Below are 18,776 nucleotides of genomic sequence, written 5' to 3' on the forward strand. Positions count from 1 at the left end.
TACCTCAATAAAGCTATAAAAAATCACCCCCTCCAACAACAACAACCAAAAAGTTCTTGGTTATCATGAATCATCGTGGTTTTTGAAATCTTTCCATGGGTAAAACAAGCCTGTTTAAGAAATCTTTAAGACAAAAAGCTATTCCACTGCGGTGTTTCTGTGTAGCTTAATCCTGTTGTGTACTCAGGGGGCACTTGTGAGATTTTTTTCAAATCTATTGTTTAGAACCCCTTGAAGCCATCAGAGATACCAGAAGGGAATTTCCCAGTTTTATTATAACATGCCAAGAACACAGAAAGCTCTAACTCTATAACATTAAGTGGTTATCAATGGGTACTGAATATTTGAAAATTGTTCTGGTAGGGCAGTTTCATACAGAATTACACAGAATATGTTATTTTCTTTCCCTGAGAAACACTCATGAAAGTCATCATTAAAAAACTGCAATAGCAACACAAGCCTCTTAGCTTCCTTGTGCCTAAATAGATAAATAATTTGGGAATATGATTCTAATTATTTTCCATATTTCATCAGATGCTGATCAGTACTCTAATTGAGAATGTGAGGAGAAAATAGCCAGTTAAGTATATTTAGATTTTACTTGTTAGAGGAAATTGAAAATTTCCATTGTGACTGAAAATTTCCATTTTCATTTCCAATTTGATGGAAATTTTATTTTAATAAATAATTCTATTTTGCCTTGCTGAAAAGAGGTTCATTCGCTGTTTCTGTTTTAGCAATTTTCACAACTATCTTTATGTTTTAGGTTCTTCCTCTGGATATACACAAATCATCGTCTATTTGGGTGAAGAAATCTTCAAGTTTGTGTTTTTGGGGTTTTTTTTTTAAGTTTATTTTTAAGTGAGAGAGAGAGAGAGAGAGCAAGAATGAGCAGGGGAGGGGCAGAGAGAGAGGGAGAGAGAGAATCCCAAGCAGGCTCCACACTGTCAGCACAGAGCCCGATGTGGGGCTCAAACTCACAACCCATGAGATCATGACCTGAGCCAAACCAAGAGTAGGACACTTAACTGACTGAGCCACCCAGGTGCCCCTCAGGTTTGTGCTTTGGTGTGAATTTACCAATGTTTATCAATGTTATATTTGTACCCTTGCAGACTGACAAAGCTTGACTACTTTGAAGATTTATGGGCATGATACAGTCGGCTGTGGAATTGCAGGGCTTGCATAGTTGCTCTAAGTTATGAATTGCTCTAACATGCTTTTGATACAAAAAAAAAAATAAGGTTGGCACTTTTAAAGAATTCTGGGCAAGAAGAGTCGAGACAAAAGAACTGTCTGGTTTTGTCTCCTGCTATTGTTTTCTGGAAAAGAAGTTTTGTTCATTATTTCAAAAGAAGGAATCTAGTGAAGAGCATTTATTTAACACTAGCTTCTTAACTTAGACCAACTCTTATATCATGGGGAAAGGGAGCATGGAGTATGCAAAAAGAGCACTACAAGTAACAAACTTTAACCAATATGAAACCCTTTCCAGCTTCAATATTAAAGTTACATAAGAGTTCTGTGCCTCAGTTTCCTTAACTGTAACCTAGATATTTTAATAGTATCTTCTGCACTGGGTTTGGGGGGGGGGCGCACCAAATGGGTTGACATAAGTAGTTATATTATTAAGGTATAATAGCACATGCCAAATTACTTCCAGAGAATGGCTTATAATGGTAAAAGCTCTGCCTGGGTATTTATATTTGCAAAGATGAAAGAGTCAAAGCCAAAGAATCAAAGAGTTCATTTCAAACAAATTTAAAGGCATTTAAATCAAATTAGATGAGAAATGTTCCCCTATATTGAGTGACCATTGGTCTGTTTCTACTTGTAAGTCCTATAATTCTAAAAGGCAAACCTTACATAAAAATAAATATATTTCAATGCTTCTGTTTTTATTATTTTAGAGAGAGAGAGAGATCATGAGGGAGAGGGGCAGAGGGAGAGAGACAGAGAGAGAGAGAGAGAGAGAGAGAGAGAGAGAGAGAGAATCTTAAGCAGACGCCACACTCAGCGTGGAGCCTGATGCACGGCTTGACCCCACAATCCTGGGATCATGACCTGAGCTGGAATCAAGAGCCAGATCCTCAGCCAACTGAGTCACCCAGGTGTCCCCTTCAAAGATTCTTTCAAGTAGTTGGGTAACACACACACACAAATACATCTCAACTTGGAATAGCCTATATCAGGAATGGCAAATACAATTCATTGACTGATTAGTAATGAGTGCTTGGGGCACTGTGCTGAGAGTCTTAGGCCATGTTCAGATTCAGCAGTTTTTGAAAAAGTGCCTAGAAAGATAATATCTACATGCAGGCAAGTGAAGGAGATATGGCAACACATACCAAGTATTTTCCTTCTCTGGATTATATATGTTTATTAGCACCCAAGCCAAGGCTCTACTTTTGAAACTTTTTAGAAAAAAATGCAACTGTGAAATACACCCATTGATTTAGTAAGATAAAGTGTTTGACTCAAGATGAGACTCATTCTGCAGCCTCAGATTTTTCTGAAATCATTGTGTGTGGGATTGGTTCAAAGCTTATTTTGTCTATAGCATCTAGCTCATTTTGCAACATGGGTTTTACTCTACCCCAATGAGTGGAAGCTCTTGAATTTCATATGGAAAACAGTTCTCCATTTCCTACTGCAGTGAAAGAATACTTAGATTGAAACTAATTTATAGAGACCATAGGCTGGTGCACAAGACCGCTGTGTTTTCTCCACTACAACACTCACAATGTCTCACAATGCATTTGGAATGCACTGGGCTCCTTCTGTCCACAGGAAGTGGCTGCTGTTACTCTGCCATCCATGGGGATAAAACATAGATGCTTCTAATGTCCTCTAGTAGAGATGGAAAGAAGAGACTTGATCACTTTTCACTAAACCCAGTTTTGGTTTCCTTATAGAATTTGTGCCTTTGAACAAAACTGGAAAGTTTTTTTTCTCTTTGGGTGAAATTATGAATTAGGAGATCTGTAACATGAATTCTCCATGCTTGGACTCACAAAACACCTTTTAAGACGTTCTGAGCTTGAGGAGAAAACCAAAATATACATTATGGAAGTAAATTGAATAGTTCTTTGCAGTTTGTAAACAGATCTCATTGAGTACACACACATGCATACTTTTAATTTCCAAAATCTGATGAGAGATATGTTATCTTCACAGTAAGTTTTATACTAATGTGATGACCAATGAATTAGGAGATTTCAAATGTGCTTTTGGTAATTTGTATTTTTTTGTTTCACTAATAGCTTTATTGAGATATAACTTGCATACAATATAAAGTGTCTAATTCAATGATTTTAAGTATATCCACATAGTTCTGCAACCATTATCACAATCAACTAGAAAACATTTTCATCTCTCCAAAAAGAAACTTTGTGCCCATTAGCAGTCACCCTCCATCCCCACAATCTAAATCCAGTCCTAGGCAATCGCTAATCTACTTTCTGACTCCATAACTTTGCCTAGTCTGGACACTCCATTTGAATGAAATCATACCATATGTGCCCTTTTGTGACTGGCTTATTTTCCTTAGTATAATGTTTTCAAGGTTCACTTACGTTATAGCACAGATCAGTACTTTATTCCTTTTTTTGTATGGATTCTCCTACACTGTATGTATACACTATAATTTGTTTAACCACTCATCAGTTGATGGACATTTAGGTTGTTTCTACTGCTATAAATGTTTTTGTACAAGTTTTTTTGCGGGCATGTTTTCTTTCATCTTGCATAGGTACCTAGGATTAGAATTGCTGGGTCATATAGGGTCTCTGTGTTTCATTGTTTGAGGAATTATCAATTTTTAATTTTGTTTTCCAAATTAACTGCACCATTTAAAAATCCTGTTGGCAATGTATAAGGGTTTCAATTTGTCCACCTCCTTCTCAGCACTTGTCATTATCTTCTTGTTTTTATTACAGCCATCCTAGTGAGTGTGAAGTAATATCACATTGTGGTTTTGATTTGCATTTCCCTGATAGCTAATGATGTTCATTCAGCATCTTTTCATGAGCTTCTTGGCCATTGGTATAGCTTCAGACTCTGGAGAAATGTCTGCTCATTCCTATGCTTATTTTTGAATTGGGTTATTTGTCTTTTATTATTTAGTTGTAAAAGTTCTTTCTAATTTTGGATATAAGTCTTTTATCAGATATATGATTTGCAATTCTTTTTCTCCCAGTCTGTGAATTGTCTTTTTTACTTTCTTGATGGCATCCTTTGCAGCACAAACATGTTTACTTTTTATGAAGTCCAATTCATCTATTTTCCCTTTTGTTGCTTATGGTCTGGTGTCATATCTAAGAAACCATTGCCTAATCCTAGGTCAAAAGATTTACAGCTAAATTTTCTTCTAAGATTTTCATAGTTTTACATCTTATGTTTAGGTACACTTTGAATTAATTTTTATATACCATGTGGGTAATCTGTTTTTGTTATTTTGTGAATTGCCTTTTGTACCCAGTGTTTACTTTTCCAATCAGGTATTTTTCCTTAAATATTTTTAAATGCTCTTTGTTTTGTACTTTTGTCATTTATGTTGCAGATATTCATCACATTTTATTGTGCAGGGATAATGAGAAAACTAAGGTTCTGAACAAACTTCAGAGATTTTTATCAAAGTCACAAGGCTAAAGCAGCTGTTACTGAAGTCTAAGCCTTCTGACTATGACTTAAGCTCTCCAAATGTAAAGTCCTCACATAGCATAATCAATTTTTAAGTTTGCACATAGTATGCCATTGACAAGAGCCCAGCAGAGCTCTTATGCCACTATAGAGCTCAATATAGACCACAGAGGTACTCAAGATTAGTAATTACAGACTACATCCAAAGTATTCTGAGTCTGAAGCAAAATCATCAGCATGAAGACCAGGATGAGAAAGGTACTGATGGCCTGTGTGGAGGTCAGAACCCTGGACAGCTCAGTAGGAGCATTAGGCAAAACCAGTTTTCTTTTAACTTTAAATGGTAATTACTGAAACTCCAGATTCATGGTTGGGCCACAGTTATGGGGTTAGTTCCAGTTTAAAGGGCACTGGTCTTATTCATATGGCCCCAATATATCCTGAGGAAAGTGTCATACCATCTTCCAAGAGTCTGTAGTCTTTATGAACTGGCATGGCCTCATCTTTGAGCCTGACAAATACGTTATGAAATCCCGGATCCCCGGGGCTTCTGTGGGGTTAGTCAGTCTGAGGAGAAATTGTTTTCTCTCCCTCCTTGCTTGAAGCTCTTTATCCTTAAAGCTGCTTTTTCATCAAAGTTAGGGACTGGCAGGAACTCCACTGTAAGTGGGGTCCTGAAACATTACTTTGCTTAAGTTTACATGAGAGTTCCAAGAAGAGTTGAGGGGAATACTGATGTAAAAGTGCCCAGAGCCAGACCATATTTAAGATTCCATATATACTGTAACACAAGTTTGACCACTGGTGTCGTAGAGCAGATGGGACCACCAAAACTCTGTGTCTCAGAATCAGTAAATTCTATACCTGAAACTAATATCACATTGTAGGATAACTAACTGGTGATGCATGAAATAATGTTATTCTTTAACAGAATTATAACTTCTTATGCAGCTTAACTGTGGAGAGTTTAGTTAGATCTTTCTGCCAAAAGTTGCTTCTACTCTAGCCTGTAATTGGTATTGGAAATTCAACATTTTGACTTTATAAATTTGTCAGGTCAGCACTGTTGTAAATGGCAGTATCCCCAGAAATGATAACTTGGCATTCATAGTACTGACATCTCATAGTGAATTACCAGACAGCTTTACTAAGCTTAGCTTAGATTTTGATAAGGAGAGAAGTCAAGAACCAAAGCATTCTGCCCTGCCCAGGGAAGACAGCCCACAGAATTGCAATGGCATGCCCTTGAGAGTCAGAGGAATATGCTTAACTTCTTCCGGGATGAATTCATTTCAACAAACTATAACCCTGCTCACCAAGCCTTACAGATTGTAATATTGTAACCGAAGTTATCTCTGGGATTGTGAAAACATTTATTTTCTTCCTAAACTTTTTTCATCTTTTCTGAATACTCTAAGAAAAAAAAGTTATATTAAATATCTCAAAGGTAAACAACCAGCATCCTTTGGATACTAGTAAGTTTTGCTTATAAATTTTCCATGTAAAGTCGTTTTAAGCATCAAAAATCAATTCATTAAAGGAGTGCTATAGGCTGTTGGTAAACCAGAGGAAGATAAGGATTATGCATTTGACTGCATCAAGAAAACTTCATGTTAGCTTTCAATGAGCAAGCATGTCTAATACCTAACTTCAAATTTTGCTACACCCCCCAAAAGAAAACAAACCATGAAACTACATACAAAATAAACTACAAAATCAATTTTTTAAAGCAAAAGGTTTATAAGATATTTATAGGAAGAATGATATCAAACGGTTGACTACTTACAATCTGATGATATTGCCTTTTTTGTGCAGACACCTATGAAACTGGAACCTCCTACGGGCTGTGGATCATGCTTCTTGAGCAATTCCACCGACACAATTTATTCAATAGACACCTTCTTCATTTGTTCATTCATAAATGTACTGAGTACTTCCTCTATTTGTCAGGCTAAGACAGGCTATGCTGCAGTAAAGTATTAATTCTGAAATCTCAGAGGCTTAGACACACAACTAGTACAGTTCAGAGGAAGCCCTGATCTACACAATCAGAGACTCAGACATAGAAACTCCACCAAGTTGTAGCTGGAACACATGGCCTTGTAGACTGTCACAGAAGGATAAGAAGGGAGAAGGAGTGGAGAATTCTCATCTGTTCCCAAATATGTCAAACTCCAAGTGTTACACATAACTCCTTACAGAGTACTTGCCAGAACTAGTTACATGCCCCAAGTCTAATGGCAAAGGATCCTGGAAAATATAAAGAAGTACATGGAATATCTGGTGAGTCCAATCAAATTTGTTCAAATGTTTATACCAGGCACTTTGGGAATACAAAGATGAATCCGTTTTTCAATACGTGTACAATCAAATCATGGAGATAATAAAATGAGCATGTGAATAATCAAAATCCAAAGCAGAAGGTGATAAGCACTAGGAACAAGGTACAGATAAAGTCATATGATAAATCAGAAGACATAAAGATTACTGCTATCTGGAGAGGTCAAAAAAGCTACATGGGATAAGTATTTGAGGTAGGCTTTGAAAGTTGTAGGATTTGTACATGAGGAGCTGATGACTAGAGATCATTCTGGTCTAAGAAACAATAAGGGCCTGGGAGAGAGAAATTATAGGACACTTACAGAGAAGAATAAGTCTGTTTTTCTAGAGCAAAGGTTTGACAAAGTCAGAAATAAAAATAGAAAAATTGGTTGGTCTCAGATTGTGAAGGAATTAGAATGCTATATTAAGATGCTTAGATTTTTTTTTAAAGGTAAGAGTCTTAATGAGAGGTATGACAGATGTTATTCAGGAAAAGAGAGTAGCAACTCAAGTGGTTTGGAAGGGAAGAAAATTAATGGTAGAAAGGTCAGCTATCAGGCTATTAAAGTTGTTTTGATGAAGAGCACTGAGAAAGAGGAAGTAAAAATAGAAATTAGGGGACATATATTAAAAATATTTCAATCAACAGAATTTGATAGCTGATTAAACATGGAAAGAGTAAAGATTGACCAAAAGGTCTAGAATTTGGGGGAATGGAGAGCTCACAAATATCATTAACAAGAATTTTAAAAAACACAGGAAGAGTAGCTGGTTGTGGAAGAATAATTAGTTAATGTTTGGCCACACAGAATTTAATGTGCAGATGAGACACAAGTGAAGGTATCCATCTGGATACTGAAATGTGAAAGGTCAATCAAGGTCAAAGCTGGTGATTCAGATTGAGGTGTCACCTGGGTAGAGAGGATAATCTAAGTCATACAGTTGGATAGGTATACCAGGGGAGATAGTAGAGGGCTAAGAAACAGGCCAAGAATATATCCTTAAGAAAAAACTATTTAGGGGTGTCTGGGTGGCTCAGCCGGTTAAGCATCTGACTCTTGGTTTCTGTTCAGGTCCTCATCTCACAGTTTGTGAGTTCAATCCCTATGTGGACTCTGAGCTGACAGCATGGAGACTGCTTAGGATTCTTTCTCTCTCCCTCTCTCCCTCTTTCTGCACCTCCCCCCCCCCACCTGCTCACTTACTCTCTCTCTCAAAATAAAGAAATAAACATTAAAAAAGAAATACATATTTAAGAGCCCAAAGAAGAAAAAACAGCATCCAAGGAGGTAGGGGGAGAGCACAGTTGAGGGAGGAGTTTCAAGTATGGGCATCTTCAACAATACTTAATGCCTGATGGTGATGATAACTCAATTGGCAACTGAATTTCACCATTGAATTTGGCCACTGGAAAGGAAGTGGGGGGAAAGATGACACTTGCTTAAAAAATAAAGAGGTTAAGGGAATGTGCCTTTTGGAAAGGGAGAGAAAAAGTGTATAGGCTAAGAGGAAAGATAAAATATAGAAAGAAAAATTGTAGATTCAAGAAAAGGAGGAGATATTGAAGAAGCCAGTGGATAAGGATAGAATGAGCACCTGGTTCTCTTCACCTACTATACTCATCACCCAAAGAAGTTCCCATTGTTCTTGCCTATGTTTTAAACCATTTTAGGTGGACCCACCATAACTCCACTTTCTGGTCTCTTCCTGCCTCTCTTGGATCTTGACTGCTTCCCTGTAGCCCTGAAGTCTCTCCTTGCTGTGGGTGCTTGATACTTACCTCCAATACTGATATTGGCCTTCTTCTTGGTCTACAGCTCATGTGCACCCCTAGAATTTAGCCAGCTCCCATCTAGTGTAGGAAAACACCCTACCCAATCTAGTCTCTCCATAAGACCCCAACCTGGTACAGGCCCTTGAGAGCAAGGATTAAATTTAGAATGTAGGAAGTTGACTTCTTTTTCAGAAATAGAAAAGAGAACACAAGAGAGATGAATATTGAGAAAAAGTTTGAGCTGGAGATGAGGGAGGCTTCATGTCAGAGAGCTTGTAACTTTTCAGTGAAGTAGAAGGCAGAGTCATCTTTAAAGCATGAAGGTGGCAATAGCAGAGTTTCTGAAGGATAGGAAAGATTGCATGTAAGCCTAATATTTGTAATTTGTATCGCTTTTTCCAATTGATTTCTATTATAATATTACAGCACATTATTACTCAGATCTGCTAGACTCTAATTCTCCAAGTGGAGAATTCCAATATTATCAAAGACTTTTCTAACTGCTCTTTACCAAAGGCATTCTAATATCTCTCTCTGGAAGCAAATGAATAATCAACATAAGATTTCATACAAAAAGCATCTTAAGACATTCTGTTTCTAAAAGTTCCTCAATAACTCCAGTGGAGTTAAATGGCACAATAGTTATCCCACTGCTTCTAAACCTTAGTATAAATCATTAATCAAAACAGACAAACAAAGAGAACTGTGTGAGATTGACTGGAACTGGATTGGTTAGGGATTCTGAAATCAGATGGGATTCGAATTCCAATTGTATTATATACTGGCAGTATAGTATAGCAAGAAAGAGCAAAAGGGCATGGTGGCATCAGACTTCCTGGGTCCAAACCTACCTACTTGATGATGGCAAATGATTCCCTTAAAGCCTCAGTTTCTTTTCTTTTTACTAAAAATTTTTTTATGTTTATTTATTTTTGAGAGAGAGAGAGAGAGAGAGAGAGAGAGCAGGCACGGAAGGAGCAGAAAGCGAGACACACACAGAATCTGAAGCAGGCTCCAGGCTCTGAGCTGTCAGCACAGAGCCCGACACGGGGCTTGAACCCACAAGGGTGAGATCATGACCTCAGCTGCCGCTGGATGCTTAACCAACTGAGCCACCCAGGCACCCCAAGCCCCATTTCTAATATCTATAATATTGATGTTATAACCTGTAAAAGAGCAGTCACAATGTAGACAGACCTCATAGGATTATTGTGAACATTACATGAAGTGGGTCATATATTTAGGGTTAAGAGCATGAGCTCTGCAATCAGGCTGTTTGAGTTTGGATACCAGCTCTGCCACAGTCTAGCTGTGAGACTTTAGGTGAGCTACTCTCTGCGTCTCCGTTTTCTCAACTCAAAAATGGGAATAATAGTCTGTTCTTCACAGGACTGCTGTGAATATTGAGTGACATGATAATATAAGGCCCTTAACATAGTGTCTGACATATAGTGAGCTCTTTATAAACACTATTATTATGATATAGTCAGCACAGTGCCTGACATATAGTCAGCACTCAATAAATTGTTTCAAATTATTCTAAAGGGAATGTTTTTAGTGTCTCTTCAAGATGATTCTGATCAATAATAAACATTGGTTTGCCTAAAGCCCAACTGATAATGCCAGCATTCCAACTACCACTAATGGAATATGTTTTTACACAGTTGTAGGAAGTTGGACTTTGAAAATTAAATTATATTAGAAATAAGGATGCATTTAACACTGCACCTGAGCATACATATATAAAGCATGAATGTTCTCAAGACTTGAAGTAGCTGCTCTAACAAGAACAAAAACATGAAATAATTTCAAGTTGAAGAAACACCATAAAAATCAATGAATGCAGAGCCACAGGCAATGATGCCCCTGCTTGGTTAGGAAATGCTAGGAAACAGCAGTGCTGGCTGACCAGCTGGGCCCGCCGCCAAGAGTGCCAATGTGAAAGAGCATTGGGAAGATGGATACATGTTGACTAAGAGTTATTTTGGTTGTGTAAAAATGAAATTCTTCCTATATGTTGTGTTGAACAGGGTAGCACTGAGTTCTTGGATGTCTTTTTTCTCACTGATTTATATGGACATTTTATAGCAGTGACTAGCACATAGTAGGTACTTAATATATGATGTCTGTATAAATGAAAGAAGAAGTGTGGAGTCCCAGTAGAAGACACATTGGGGATCCTTTGTACTAAGCAGGGTGACCTCCTTCAAGGGACACTGCTCCTCCTTCCCAACTCTGAGATGTCTCCACCAGGCACCTTGAGATCTTGTAATATACTGGGTCCTGGCTTTGGCCAATATTTGCCTTATGGAAATGGACTGGCTTAGATTTAAGCTTTCAATCCTTGCTTGTCCTGGTTTCTCCCTCAGATGTGGCTTCAATTCTGGTGACTTGCCCTTTCCTAGTTTCATTTCATCTTGCTTTTACTTTGCAAGTCTCCACCCACTTCCCAGTTAAACCCAAGTTATTGGTTTTCACTTCTTGGCTTTCTGCTCTCTACATCTATCACCCATGGGATAGAGGCTTTTATGCAACTCTGGTACCTGAAAGCTCTGAAGTTAACCTCATGGGTTCTGTCAGTAGTACCTACTCTGCCCTTTACCCCCCAAATATGCATGGAGGAATACCACCCCCAGCTCAAGGCCACGTTGAAGGCCATTGAATTCCTAAATATTTTGAAAACTGAAGTCTATCACCTAATTCTCTTATTTCTCCTAAAATCTTTCTCCTTAGCCTTCCAAATACCTTTGAAATAAACAAGAATCTGTCCAGCCTCTTGGCATGGCTTTAGTTTTAGCTAAAATCTTTAACCTATAAACTTAAGCACAGCTACCTTAAAGTTTAGACTTCCTCATAAACCTCCAATCCAAGAGGGTTAGAGATAAAAGCCTCTAGTGATAATAATTACAGTTTCCTGCTTGACTATTTTGGATAATCCACAGCTTAATTGTGGTGGATTTTGAAGGATGACTAAATGTGGTTGACTGGGTCTGGAAGTTTCAATGGTAATCACCAGAGCTATATCTTAGTCTTGGCCTAGATCACTAATTTCATTTAGTTTACTCAGTTTGGTCTGGAATAAAGCCATTCTAAATGAGTTTCAGGAAGTTCTCAATAGTCAGTCCATTTGGGTCACCGAAGTGGAAATAGTTGTGACTCTGTGCAGATTACTGTGCCTACTGACTGAAACTGATTCAATGCCCCCCTTAAATACCAGCTCAGGTATCTTCACTATTCTCAAACTTGGTGGCTTCCTTAAGGATCATCTTAAACTGAGGCACTTAAGCTAACCTGACTCCAACGTTCTCTTCCTCTTTGCACTTGGGCAGGTGAGGCACTATGCCATTTACAAGCCCCCAGTGGAGAGAGGGTGGAAAACAATCAGCTCTGGAGTAATGAGGCCCTTATTAAAGGATGAATATTATCATGGAACAATCCCAGAACCTACGTCTGTCAATCTACATCCTTCAAAAGTTCTACCAACCTAAGTGGTTTCAGGAACTATAAACTTTGTCTGATAACTAGAGACCACATCTATTTTTATACAATGTTGTCCCCAGTATTACTATATTAAAAATAGTCCATGGAGCTCCATGCCCATTGCATTCTATGTGAATGACACCTTCAGAAACCAAATAGTGCTGCAGCCTTTTTTTTCCCACTGAAATTGAAACCATTGATAGCCAACTTGAGAAACCAGCTACTCATGGTAACTGTTCAATTTTACTAAAAAACTCTAACCCTTAATGTAATATGTATCCCTCTTTTCCCTATAGGTCTCAGAATTTGTGGTCCACCTTAGACTTAGCACTTTGCTCCCCTAGAGAGGTCTATGGTTTTCTTGGACTCTGTCCAGAAACCAGCAGCCAAGCAAAGCCTTCTTGAGATATGCTAGAAGCATCAATACTTCCAGTGAACTTGTAGTACAATGGAAGCTGCCATCTTGGTGCTGGGAGCCCTGGTTCTAATGGGCTATGTTCATCCCTCCCAGAATACAGATGTAGGGACTCTGAGACAGATACCTGCCTAATGCACATACATCATTGATGTCTTAAGGGGAGATGATTCTAGAGAACTGACATTTACAGTATCATATTCTGATTAATATGTATATATTATATATATATTATAATACATATTATAATATATATATATACACCCATATTTCTCCATCCTGACTTCCAAGCTTACCAGACTGCTTAAGGAAAACAAGCCAAGCATCATAAAAGACCCAAAAGGATTTGAAAATCACAAAGATGATATACCCTATATCTATTCTAGTATACCCAGACTATCAGGGTCTTTCCTCCCCCAAGCAAATGTTCTGAACACACCATGGAGAAATATTTCCCAGAGTATGCTCTAGAGACTAACTACATCAGAATCACTTGATATTTTTACTTAACATGCTTAATCCTAGGCCCTACCCCAGACCTACTGAGTCAGAGTCACTGGAAACAGGCTCAGAAATATGCAATTTAAATAAGCCCCTGAAGTTATTCTTATATCCACAAAATCTGAAAACTATAGCTGTAGCAGCATCCTTCTTAACTCAGCCCTGAGTCATCATTTTCAAAAATCTATTCTGCAAGTTTAACACTCTCCATCCCCTGCCCCAACCATCCACCCAAAGTTACATAATATGAGAGAGGAAGTTCTTGACCACTAAAGCAGCATAAAGCCCAAAAGAATTATTTGGAAATAGAACATGTTTCCAATAATGACAAAAACAGGATGTTTCAACCAAGATCAACATTCAAGTGTCTAAAGATTAAGCCAAAGTTCCATTCACTGGTTTTCAGTCCCTTCTGGTGCCAAGGTCAGGCCAGGTTAAACAAGGACTAGAGCAAACCATGGCCAAGGTGTAGTCAAGTAGGTCAAGGAGAAGTGTTGGTAGCCAGGAACCCAGAAAGACTGGTGGAGCTGAGAGCATTAAATACTGGCAAGGAGCTAGAAGAAATGTGGTTGGATATTTAAAGTAAGGTATAGTGCTAGAAGAGCTAAGACAGAGGGGGCGAGGAGATACTGAACACAGTTATGGCAGGAAGATATCCCTGACAAATACCCAGCAGAATTCAAAAAACAAGCTAATCGAAAAAAAGAAAGAAAGAAAGAAAGAAAGAAAGAAAGAAAGAAAGAAAGAATACAAAAGAAAAGAAAAAAGAAACAGGCTATTCTAATAAAGGCCATGTTACCAAGACACATCAAACCAATGTAAGACAGGCAGTCATATGACATTGGTCAGAGGAGAGCAATTTATATTTTAGGAGTCCTGTATTACAGCTTTTAACCTAGTCAGCTCTAATTTCTCACCAAATGAGAAAGGTTTCTAGTAGCTAAGTGCATGCCATGATTTACAAGCTGCCTTCTATTCAAGGTACCCACTATATTAAGCCAGGCTAGAAGCCAAATCCAAACTTATGCAGAAGAAAAAGTTTATAAGTTCATGTCACTGAAAGGTCCCTAAGTAGTCTTGCTTTAGGCTCAGCTGGATCAAGATGATCATCAGGGATGAGGATTTATCTTTATCTCTCAGACAGAAATTCTCCCTGTAGTGGTTGAAATGACCTTTGGCAGATCATGACATCCATCCCACTAACATCCGTCCCACTAACTTAGTCCAGCCAGGAGCAATAGCATTGTCTTTACTGATAGCTTTGAGAAGAATGTCCCTCATGAGGACTTCCATCAGCCTCACTTGTGATACGTGCAGTGCGTTAAGGGGGGGGGGGGGGCGGTTGGTTGTACTGTGGGACACAGTGACCAACACATCCCAGTTTGCCTGGAATTCTTCCAGTTTTTTTTTTTTTTTTTTTAGTGTTTATTTATTTTTGAGACAGAGAGAGACAGAGCATGAACGGGGGAGGGGCAGAGAGAGAGGGAGACACAGAATCCGAAGCAGGCTCCAGGCTCTGAGCCATCAGCCCAGAGCCTGATGTGGGGCTCGAACTCACCGACCGCGAGATCGCGACCTGGCTGAAGTCGGACGCTTAACCGACTGCGCCACCCAGGCGCCCCTGGAATTCTTCCAGTTTTAAAGCTGAAAAAAAAAATCTATGTCCTGGGGAATCCCCTCGGTTCCAGGCAAACCAGGAAAACTGGTCACCTTACTTTCTTCCCCACAGGAAAGAGCACTTCTGTTACAAGATGAAGAGGAAGAGGGGCTGAAGTAGGGGGAATAGTCACTTCACTCAGGCTGGATCCATCTGGTATCTGGGTAGAATCATGGTAAAAGCCTCCACCCCTTCTCTATGACCACACTGGGGCAGGTTGTCTTTTGGATCAGGCTGGGCCAGTGTGACTGGCCCAGGCTACCACCTCAAAGGATTTCATCCCTCACTAGGCTCAACCAGGCCCTGAAATTTCTCTCTCAATATTCTTTGCACCCTCTCCGGGTCCTTAATTGTTCCTAATTCCTGACCTTGATCTGATTCTCCTCTCTGGTGACCTGGTGGCTTGCTCTTTGGCTTTCATTCTTGGGTTCACCCTGGTTTCTGGCTTCTGGCTTCCGTGTCTCTGTACCTCGTGCTAACTCTGATCTGCGTGCTCCTCTGATGCCACAGCTGCATCTTGCTTGGATGGGCCTCTTGTTCTTTCAGTAGGGTCTTTGCAGTCTATCTGCAGCTAAGGTGTGCCAAAGCCTTCCTACTCATACAGTTCACCACTGCCCCCACCTGTTTCCAGGTGGAATTCAGCATGGCTGTCCATCAAAATCCATGCTACATTGTGAGATTGAGACTTAATCTTTATAGTCACAGCTATTAGCTCTTTAACCGCATCCCACACTTGCCGGCACTTGTCCTTTCAGTTCTCCAGTGCGGGTACTTGTATTCCCATTTCACAAATGGGAACACTGAGGCTTAGAGGAGTGAAGTAACTCATCTACATTCATAAAGTCAGTCAATTCTGAAGTTAGAATTCAGAACCTTGAGCTATTTCTACTGTGCCATGCTGACTCTGCCAGGCAATATGACGGTGCTAACTGCTTAAAAAGGTAAGATCACAAGTGACAACTTCTGAAGACATGTTTTTAAGGTGGTCTTCAAGCCCAGCTCAGAGACCAACACAGGGCTTGCACTCATGACCCCATGATCAGAACCTGAGCTGAGATCAAAAGTTGGAGGCCTAACCAACTGAGCCATCCAGGCACCCCTTCTAAAGACTTTTTAAAGTTCTGCTCAATATGTATATATACCCTCATATTATGTCAATAATGTCAACACTGAATAATGTCAAACACATATGTGGAATTTTTCAGAATTTTAAAGCTTATCTTGACCTCTACAAGCTAAATAGTGAAGAAATTATTTTAAAAAATATTTAAAACTTGTGTCCCAATGACTAATGGAGTAACTTCTAGGCCTAGAATTATAAACTTCTTTACTCTCAATTATGAATATTAAACCTTTTTTATTCATACACCAAATGTTGTTCAAGACCAATGGTTCACAATATGCGGCCAATGACTTTCAGGGTTTGCGAAGTCAAAACCAGTTTCATAATATTATGCTGTAATACTCCCATTCTCTCATGAGTGTATGAAACTCCGTGAGCTGAGATTTTGCAACAGCTGACTACAAAAGCAGATGTAAGAATCAAAACATATGCTCTTAGGTCAGACACTAAAGGACTTTCAAAACATGTAAAACAATGCTGTTTCTCACTAAAGTTTTTCTTTCAGTAACTACAATTATTTGTATAAACATGCTTTTTATGTTAACATGTAATTATTTATTCTTTTTAAAATAAACATGCTTTGAATTTCTGAGTTTTAATTCCTAATATGGTAAGTCTCAGTATAACTCACACAAACAAAAGCTTTTGGGCATCCTCAATAATTTTTAAGAGTATAAAGGAGACCAAAACCTTGAGAATAGTTGTTCTAATCAAGAGATTTTTGTAATGAAATTCTAAATTTAAAGCCCTCCCTTGTAGATATGCTTTGATAGTCTAGAACACTGGGAAAGATTGAGATATTCTACAAATTAGGACAGTGCGTTGTTATTATATTAAAAAAAAAGGAAACATGATAAGCTTATAATTTGAAGTACCTGTCAGTTACTCATTACAGCTGTTCATCAATGTCTAGGGTGACTCTCATTTGAGTCCCTGTATTTCTGGCTCATATAGCACTCCTAATGCTTAGCAACTCACTTAAACTGAATTTAGAAATAAAACCAAAGGGAAGAAGATTAGTGACAAAAATCTAAGAATATTTTGAAAATCCTTGAAGAAATGAACATTTTTTTTCTTCAAATGGAATATCCAGTTGGAAAATTCTTAAGGGCAATCTAAAGAATTGAGGCATTCAAAACAATGATTGCAGATGAATTAAGTAATCGCTTCAACTGAATGAGAAGTAAAAGTGATTACGTGAAGAATTAAAAATATAAAGTGCACCCGAGGGAAGGAGAAATGTCTAGGACTGTGAAACACAAAGATCTCACCTGCAAGCATCTCAGTTATTCTCTCGTGTCCCTTCTCTCATCTACAACTTAGGGGCTTATATCTTTTCCAGTTTATTTTCCCTCTTTGAACCCAGTTGAGAGGCTGCTGAAATAGTTGTAAATGAGAACCGCAATCATGATTAAACTTAAAAGAGTTTGATGTGATTTCTTTAAAATCACCACTTTTACTCAAGTATCTTTTTAACTCAACCAACTTAGGTTAGTAAAAGAATATTGGCAACGTTCCTGGGGTCTCTATAATGAGGAAGAGTGCTCCTTTATTTCACAACACACACTTGTCAAGTAACCACCATGTGGCAAGTGCACTTCTAAGACCTGAAGACAGAGACTGAGAGAGGGACCCTGCTGCCTGAGAGTGGCCCAGTCTAGCAAAGAAATAACAGTGAGGCTCCAACTGACATAGTGAATCTCTCCCATTTATTTGATTGTATGACATTTTACTTCCCTTCATTGTTTCCTCTGTCCTTCCTCTTCTCGAACAATCCCTAACTGTCTGTCTACTAATGCATTCACTTACTAAATTAAAAACAAATGAACTCATTTTAAGAATTTTACTGTATCTGGGTGCCAGGGTGGCTCAGTTGGTTAAGCCTCCTACTTTGGCTCAGGTCATGATTTCCTGGTTCGTGAGTTCCAGCCCCGTGTAGGCTCTGTGCTGACTGTTCCAAGCCTGGAGCCTGCTTCAGATTCTGTGTCTCCCTCTCTCTCTGCCCCTCCCCTGCTCACACTCTGTCTTTCTCTCTCAAAAATAAAATAAACATTAAGAAAAAGACAATCTCTTCAGAAACCCATTGAGTTTTCAAAGACCCTCTTGAAACAAAGATTACTAGTTACCCCTCCTTCCCCATTTCCTTTTCTTCTGTGGTAAAAGAACGTTCAATTTTAAGCTAGACATAGGGCTAACTCGAATTTACAGTAAATTTTCCAGTCTCTCTTGCAGTTATCTGTAGACTTGTGACTAAGTTGACGGTATATGATTATTATATAAAACTTCTCCTTCTCTCTCCTCCTATCTGCTGGCTGGCAAGCAGATGTGAAGACTGGAGATGAAGCAAGCATCCTAGACCATGAGGCAACCCTGTTAATAAAGGCCATACACAGCAGAGAAACAAGGTGAAAAAGCTGGGTCCTGACACCTTACTAACCCTAGACCATTATCTCCAAACTTTGTATAAGAGAGAAATAAATTTCTTTCTTTATAAAGCTATGATTATTTTGTGCTTTCTTTCAGTGCAGCCAAGCCTAAGTTTAGTATGCATCCAAATTCTAAATGAAAACATTAAAAACAATCATTTAGAACTATACAATTGAATATAGTAGCCACAATTCACAGGCACTTAAAATGTGGCTGGTCTGAGCTCAGAAAGGATAAAATATACTCTGAATTTTGAAATTTTCATATGAAAAGAATAAAAACAGCCATTAATGACTTTTTCTATTACATGTTGAAATGAAAATATTTTTATATTTTGGGTAAAAAAATCATTAAACTTGATTTCACCTTCACAGGAAAGGAAGCCATCAACAAAATAAGTCAACTTGTTGAATGAAAGAAAATATTTGTAAACCAT

This window comes from Lynx canadensis, chromosome B3, assembly GCF_007474595.2.
Source record: "Lynx canadensis isolate LIC74 chromosome B3, mLynCan4.pri.v2, whole genome shotgun sequence".
NCBI classification, from domain to species: Eukaryota; Metazoa; Chordata; class Mammalia; order Carnivora; family Felidae; genus Lynx; species Lynx canadensis.